Genomic DNA, 9,509 nt, shown 5'->3' with positions numbered 1-9,509 from the left:
TTTAGATTGGTGGATTTGCTGTTTAGTGCAGATCTTTTGTAGTTTCTGTTAATATACTTACTAATATAAAATCGAGACTATGTCATGCTAAATATGATGCATAGGTACTGTTCTATTGTCAAAAATACACATTGAACTTTTTAGGTTTAAAATTGTGTTTGGATTTAAAACAAAATTTACACATTGATCTGTTATTTTGTGGTTTCATTGGTTGCCGTCTGCCATTATTGTTTTTTCTTTAACGTTGTATTTCAGTCTATTTTTCTCTAACCTCTCATTAGTCTAAGTTAACATTCCCTATTCCTAGACCAATCTATTGCATTCTTTAATAATATTCTTTTATCGTTTTTATGCTTTTAAGAAATTATAATTCTGTTTTAGAAACTAACGTTTGTATTTCATCACAGTACCGATTGAAAATGGAACATAAAAGTCAAATATGACGTCAAATGGACGATGACATTTTACTTGGGAAATGTATGTCTGTAAATGCATTATATATTACGGGTATTTCAAATAAATTTTCTTCATATGCACTTAAATGGCCTATTTTTTCGGGTTTCGTTACATCATTTGAACGAATACTTGCTAAAGTACAAGTAAAGTCTTTTTTATGGAAATCAAGGTTTTAACATATGAAACAAAATCTCTGTGGTTAATGCTTTAACTCATCAAAACGCTTATTGACCAATGCGTGGTGGTAAATGAAATACTTCATTGTTATTATTATTAACAACCCTACGTAGATCTATACATGAAGGCTAGTTGCATAAAGCATTGCCCTTTGGATTGCTGAGTCCTTGGCAATCTTACCACATCTCCACATGTTTTAACAGCTGAGTCTATAAAACATTTAACACTACAGTAGTAACAACATAGAAAAATAAAGTATTCTTGTAATTAATAATCGTCTTGTTTTGATGACATTTATCACTACCTTGGTTTGTAAATGTCAAAAGATTAAGGTTCAAACTGTTGATTCAAAGTTATACGTTGATAATATACTACTAACATATTTAAAATGTCAACAAAATAAGAAATGACGAACAATACTTGTGAACAACACCAAGACACATACAAACATACATCTTCCTACAGGAATTCATTGTCAACTAATTGTTTCCAATGACATTTTAAAGTAAGAATGGTATCAATATTAGTAATAAATAAATAGGTTAAAAACTACATTGACTTAGTATCTGGACAAAATGGAATATGGAGATGCTAATTTGTTGTAACAATATTATATTTTTTATTAACACATTTTTGGACCCTTTTTATCTTAAATTCTATACATAATGGAAACATTGACAATACTTGCCATCTGACATAAGGCTTACCAATTTATAAATATAAAAAAGGCGTTTTTTGGCAAAGTGATCTTCCCTAAAAGATTCACAAGGTTTATGCTTATAATGTATATGTTATGAAAATGTAATCACACTTACACCTGTGCAATAACTTTTTTGACTTATATTATAGGTAGTAAAATCAATAACATATTGTGTGGCTTAGGCATTTAGATTGAGCTTACGTCTTAGCAATTGTTTTTGAAATGCGTCAAAGGTCAATCAATTAAGAAGCTACAAAGGTTACAAAGTTACAAACAAAGTAAGGGTAGAGACCGGGTTTGTTAACAGTAAGTGCTCTGCATCCACGCTCAATAAAACGGTCATATTTCAGCTTCCAAGTTGTGAACTTTCCATTTCTATGTAGCAACATACCAGCAGCGCCTGCATACAGAGTATAATATATCTCCCAAATGATACGAAATTCCCGGGCCTGTATTTTCTATCATGATTTCCTTGATAGAGAGTTGCTGCTCACAAGGAAAGTATTAAAACCAAGAGTGTCAAATGGTGAAGTTGAAATCAAACCTTCGTACATTTTACGGACGCCATCACTATTTGGTTGACCAGTATGAAAAATTCTATGTTAAGGGGATCTTGTTTTTGAAATGCGTCAAAGGTCAACCAATTAAGAAGCTACAAAGGTTACAAAGTTACAAACAAAGTAAGGGTGGAGACCGGGTTTGTTAACAGTAAGTGCTCTGCATCCACGCTCAATAAAACGGTCATATTTCAGCTTCCAAGTTGTGAACTTTCCATTTCCATGTAGCAACATACCAGCAGCGCCTGCATACAGAGTATAATATATCTCCCAAATGATACGAAATTCCCGGGCCTGTATTATCTATCATGATTTCCTTGATAGAGAGTTGCTGCTCACAAGGAAAGTATTAAAACCAAGAGTGTCAAATGGTGAAGTTGAAATCAAACCTTCGTACATTTTACGGACGCCATCACTATTTGGTTGACCAGTATGAAAAATTCTATGTTAAGGGGATCTTGAAATCTTCCGACAGCTTCCGAAGTGTTAATTTGTAACCCTTATCAGCTGGATCAAATCACTATTTTTCTTTAAAATTTACGATTCAAACATTTTTACAGTGTCATTTTACCTCCCCCTTCTTGTTATTTGAGGCATAAACCATAGAGAAATGAATCGGAAAAGTGTTAAAAAAAAAATTGGCACGCTAGGGACTATATTCGTGGACAACGAAAATCATTCGACGATAGCTATGAACTCGGACCTATAAATATCGACTTTATCAATAGTATGTGTTGTTGTTTACGTGTCAGGAGAATACACTAAGATTAAGATGTCCAATTATTTAGCCGTCACGACGTTGAGACAACGAATACAAATCTATTAAAAATCTAAGTTATTATTCGGCGTTTTAATAATGAAATAAGTGTTTTGCGTTTGAATTGTTCTACATTTGTCATTTCTGGGCCATCTATAGCTATTATGCGCTATGAGTTTTGCACACTGTTGAAGGCAGTACGTAGACCTATAGTTGTTCACTTATATTTCATTGAGTTTCTGTCTGGATAAGAGTCGTCTCATTTGTACTCATACAACATATTTCTATTTTCACAAAGTGTTGTTTTAATTTTATTTCATATGAAAAGGTTTATTGTAAATTAACAGAACAGATAGAATAATAATTCAATAAATGTAAAAGATTGAAAAAGTTGATAAAATTGTGAATGGAAATGGGGAATGTGCCAAAGAGACAACAACCCGACCATAGAAAAAAACAACAGCAGAAGGTCACCAACAGGTCTTCAATGTCGCGAGAAATTCCCGCACCCGGAGGCGTCCTTCAGCTGGCCCCTAAACAAATATATACTAGTTCAGTGATAATGAACGCCATACTAATTTCCAAATTGTACACAAGAAACTGAAATTAAAATAATACAAGACTAACAAAGGCCAGAGGCTCCTGACTTGGGACAGGCGTAAAAATGCGGCGGGGTTAAACATGTTTGTGAGATCTCCCCCCTCCCCCTATACCTCTAGCCAATGTAGAAAAGTAAACGCATAACAATACGCACATTAAAATTCAGTCCAAGAGAAGTCCGAGTCTGATGTCAGAAGATGTAACCAAAGAAAATAAACAAAATGACAATAATACATAAATAACAACAGACTACTAGCAGTTAACTGACATGCCATTTATATATCAAAAATTGTTATTTCAAATTACAAAAAGTTTTGACCTAAGATCAATGGTTAAGTTTGAACTTGTAAAATATGAATAGTTTGAGAGCACAAAATCACAAATGCTACATTATATATATTATATGGTCACCTTTCCGATGGGATTACAACCTAATTAATTGTTTCATGTCAAAAAATTGTAATTTCTGCTAGGACTTATGTCAGATTTATCCATCTGTTATATTTTTGAAGTAAGAAAATAGAAAAAAAAATAAAAAATCAAGGATTGCACCTTATTTAGATATTTGCACTGCTTGTTTAACTCAAAATAAGGAGATGTGGTAGGATTCCCGAATTTTACACTTTCCCCAGTAAGAGTCTTGATATTAAGTTACAAAATCAGCCTTAATGTAACTGTGCATTTTCGTAGCCTGTATAACGATCTCTCTTCTGTTTCGGGTATTTCTATTTGCACACAAGTGATTTGATTACAAAATTGGCAATAACACTATAATATTTTTAACTCACGATTAGTTTATATTTTAGATATTAGTATTTACTTCTCATCAGTATTGCATGAAGCCAAGAATAAAAAAACTAGAAATATGTTGATGATCCATTATTTATTCCTGTGAAAGACGCTTTTTTTTTTATTTTATCGTCACAGATAAATATGTTTCAGGGCACCTGTTGTGATATGCGTAGCTCATACAGATTTATAAAAAAAGCAAAACCAATGCAATATTTGATGAGCTTTTGAATATACAATAAGAAGTGGAAAATTACAATTAAAATTCTCTATCTAGACACTTGAAGAGAACTCGTGGTCAAATATCCCCAATTACTGTACTACATTCTAAATATATACACATTCTAGATATAGAAAGATCAACATTCTAGACAACAAAGTTTATATTTGTTTTAAATTTACAAGGAATTGTCAATTAAATTAAAGGTGATGCAACTAACCATAGCTACAATGATAATGACATTAATGACGCCCGCACAGACACATATCCTTGGAATGTTTTCACGTGAAGACTGCAGTCAACAGACTGAACATTGTTATACAGAGCAGGGAGAGAGTGTCAATTATCATAGAAATAAAACTTAATATAAATTACAGTGAACACGATTTTGTTGTTAAACGTAAAATGATACTATCCATAAATATGTTGGCGGAAACTACCTACTAAAAATATGTTTGGAGTACAACATTCAACTTGAAAAAAAACCCATAATATCCGTAGACTTACACTCCTTAGTTCAGAAACACATATAATTAAAAGGAAATTCATATATTTTTCACGACGAAAAGAGCAATAGTATTGAGAACTTATATCTCATGTATTCTTCTGAGGTGGATTTATTTTGAAAAACCTTTAGATACTACAACCTTATTACTAGTGAAAAAAATGATCAATTTTTAGTTTTCATATATTTAGTTTCCATTCTTCAATATCACCATTCCCTTTCACAATTATTGATATTATATACTTTGTCATAAACACATGAGAAATTTATTCCAACAGTGTTAAACTTCTATAGCAAATTTGTGGTAGCAAATAACCATTCTTCCTACTGTTGGGTTTGAAACTTATATACTTCTGAGACCTCGAGGTAATTGCGCCTGCACTGTCTACTAGACTCCTCGGCCAAGTAAGATATATGTAAAAATAGTTTACCCATTCGGATATATATTTATGGTGGCATGTAGATAAGATATTTTGCAGAAATGAATTTTTCGTCAATCGTTAAGGTTGATAATACTTGCAATATACTGATATCAACTTTTTTTTATTATTTCAAACGTATATATATATTTGACAACTATATGGCACATCTATGATCAGATATTCAAGACGTATTCAGAACTTACATCATTAATTACTGTTACCCCGTTTGAAATGCAGTCCAATAATGTAAGCTGCAAGTTTGTGGTAAGAAAGTGTTGACCTCCCCTTAGCTTGAACTTAACCCATGCCTCTGTGACACCATTACTACGTTACCATGCAGTCAAATTAACATTTAATAATTTAAGATAAACATGTATAATGGCACAAGACCACCATTAAGGTGTCATACCACCAAATCATGGTACGTCACATCCGGTTGTATGCGAAAGTAGGTCGAAAAAAATATTCCCTTGAATTTGAGAGTTGTAGGTAATTAATCCTACATTTTATTGCAGTAAAAACATTTCTGTGTCATAAACATATGTCTGGGGTTTTTCAAAACACCATTATTTTTTATTTGGGATTTTTATAGAAAATTTTGCAATCTTGAGCTTACATGGTGACTAAACCTTGTACACAGATAAAATAAGGGGAGAAATTTGATTGGTTAACTTCCAATGATGGTTATTTTCTTATATGCAATGAAATGTTATGTGAAATCTTTTCTATAGAATTGGATAGGATTAAAGTTTACTCATGCCAAGTATTTCTTTATTTGAAACAAAGATAAATTCTGCACATTTTTTCTAAAAGTGCAAATTTAACAAAAACTAATAGGAGAAAATCAATGGTGGTATTGCACCTATTATGGGAAGCTGTACATGCACGTTTGACCTTGTGAGTAATCTCATGTGTTAAAATGTCTTGCTATTAAGTGAAATATTACAAAATATGAAATGTTCTGAGTGGATTGAGTCTCCAAAACACATTTTATGAGAAAATTGTCTTTAATAGGACTCTACCATGAATATTCAGTTGACAGAACAAGCCATACTAAGTGTATTTTTTTTTTGGGGGGAGGGGTCTCTTTATTTCTTATATTCTGCTATGATAAAACATTTTCCTAGGTAATACTTAAATAAATATATAGTTATAAGTAGATGAAATTATTTTTAATGCTGTAACGACAAATTATTTACTAAAAGAGAAACCTTTTATGTCCCTCTCTGGAATGCAGCGTAAATTTAATTTTTACGTAAGGACTTATTGAAACCTCCTTGGAGACAGTGAACTTTTATATGGATTGTTCATTCTGCTAAAATGCTTCATTTACTCATTTCTATTAACATTTCTAACATAAATGAGTGAAAGTTACCCCATAATTTTTATTTATTGGTCTGAAAAGTAATTGAAATTTTGAGGAAATAAGAGGTATAAATTGACCAAAAGAGACCTTATAAAGAAGACAAAGAGGTCCATTAGTGGTATTTATCTTCTTAAAATCATCTTGATCACATATTCAACTGTTTGTAGGCAGATAAGATAGATATTTGATCATTTATTGGTCCACACTCTATTCTATCTTGATGCGGCTTGGTTTGGATTTGTCGAAGGAATTTTTCTCGAATCGCTGTAGATGTCGTCTTTCATTTTACTAGATTTTTCTCAAACTATTGAACTGATTATGACAAAACTTGACAGAAATGCTTGAAATAACCAGTATTACAAAGGAAAAAAGTGACATGCAGTTTATTGAACAATAATGTCTTCTTTATAATGACCCCGCTTTTCGTTGTCCACGAATATAGTTCCCTTTAATTATAGTGTATTTTTCTTTATTTTTTTCTTTCCCTTTCTCATACATTTCTTAGTTTTTCTGGGGTGGAAATGAAAGAAGAGAGCTGAAATAAAAAAACTTTTGGATGTTTTATTTTAACTGATTTTGATATGGAAAGAGTGATTAGGCCAGGTGCAAAAATATGATATTTACAGTTTATAGTTTACGGAACATCTCTTGACTTGTCCATAGGGGTATCGATATGTATTGGCTAAATTTGTAAAATACAGAGCAGCAATCTTTCTGAATGTTGGATATATTTTTGGACTTTAAACACACAAAAAATTTGACAAAAAAATTAGATGCAATTTTTTTAATGAAACAAAACGTTATAAATAATTAATAGAGAATTTAATTGTGGTCTGTGTCCTAATGGAATTGCAACATCTTGGTAATTTGTTCATAATAATTCAGCTAAAGGTATATTAGATGAATCTAAGTCGAGGTGAATGTCAGACGTTGCTGGTTTATAATTAAAGCACATCGAACATTATGTCATTAACTGCAGGATGAAAAATTACCTAATTTAGTTGATTGATGCATGAAGTTGAGGGGTATTCTTTTTTGCACGATCAGTATTTAGAGTATTTTAAGAAAAAGTTTGAAAAAAGTTTATGAGAAATGATAGTTAACGACACAGTGGTAAAACAGTCCACTATTTTATTGATAACCTGTGATTAATTTCTACTTCTTTTTCAATCCATTTCAATTAATGGTTGACAATTGCTTTGAATCTTTATCATGTGTATCAGGTTCATTTTATTTTCATATATTATAATAGACGGTTCAAATGTTGGCAAGTTATGTTGTTTTACACTTTTGGATGAAATAATCAGACACAGTGTATTTTTAAGAACAAAAATTCCAAAAAAGTATATGTAGAAAAAAAGAAGAAAAGACCAAATGAAAACATAGCTCTATAAAGCAATTGAGCTTACTAAATTCTGGCAAAAAAAATATTAACTTTTATCAAATTGAGAAGAGTTGTTTAGTAAAATCACTCAATCCATCAACGTCAGAAATTAGACAGACCATATTATTGTCTCCTGTAAGTACTGACTTTTATTTAGTAGTCGTTTTATTCGATAATCCTCCCCTCCCCTTAAAAAGCTCTATAAATATATAACGTTGTAACCATGACATAAAAAATGTGGTTTGGACATAAGAAAAGTATATTATATTGTCGTTCTAGTATGTTTGACGAAAATATATCAAATGTCTTAGTCAAAGTTTAAACTTTTGTTTATCTGGCTGTACAGACTTCTCCTCTGTTTTGGATATACTTTTGTAGCTCTTATATTTTTTGTAATGTATATTTTACTGTTATTGTACTGACGTTGTTTATCATCTTAATAGCGTGTTATATTATTCTTTTATTTGTCTATATTAATATTACTTTTACTGTTAAGTCTGTTTTTTTTAGATATCCTTTTTGACTTAACTCTGTGCTTATGTACCCCGTCATACTTTGAACGACAAAATTATTTTATGATGTGACTCTATACCTATGTATCTTGTCATACTTTGAATAACAAAATTATTTTATTTATTAATAGTACTTTTACTGTTAACCCACTTTTTTGTGATATACATTTGACGTGACTGTGTACTTATGTATCCCGTCATACTTTGAAACACACTATCATTAGGTCTTTCCACTTTTCTGTGGAAAGACCTATTGTTTTTCTTCTGATTATTTTTTTTTCTTCCGCCAAATTTTGTTCTTCCGATAAACATTTGTTTCGCAATATGTCGCTTAGATATTTGGTATATGATATCGAACAGTTTATGCGCTTTTGAAATTTACCCTGCGTAACAGAATACTTTTCTTTGTAGGAGTTATCTCCCCAAACACTGTTTTCCTTGTGCTCACAACTCCTTCGCAACCGTAAAAGATTACGACAAATTTATTTTATAAAATTGCTCGTTATATCCTTCGCATGATTTGTCCAATTTCAACCGAAGCAATATGAACGCTCCATATGAGAGTTATTTCCCTTTTTGTATTTGAAATTTTGAAATGTATTTTAAACTGGAGCACCATAAGTGATAGAGACCTAGGATCTTTTGATTTGAGTTCCTTGGTCCAAAAAAATGAAAATCAGGTCAAGGTCAAAGGTCAAGGTCATATTCTAATTTTTGAATTTGTCTTATTTTCACTCATTTTCATTAACCTTATAAGATATCGACAAATTATTTTGTATAAATTGTTAGTTGCGACATGTGGTAACTAAATAATTTTAGTTGAAAGGGTGCGTAAACAATGAATGGGAGTTTAAGCCCCTATTATATCTAGAATTATGTGTAAAGTGATATAACTTATTAACCATACATATTAGAGACCTAGGATCTTTTGATTTGAGCTCCTCAGTTTGTGACCTTGAAATTTAGGTCAAGGTCATAGGTCAATATGACGTTCTAGATTTTGCCCTTTGCTTTAAATTCATATCTATACATCATAAAGCCATATGAACTGACATTTTAGACTG

Source organism: Mytilus galloprovincialis, chromosome 2 (assembly GCF_965363235.1).
Source record: "Mytilus galloprovincialis chromosome 2, xbMytGall1.hap1.1, whole genome shotgun sequence".
NCBI lineage: Eukaryota > Metazoa > Mollusca > Bivalvia > Mytilida > Mytilidae > Mytilus > Mytilus galloprovincialis.
Note: the sequence above shows the minus strand (reverse complement) of the source record.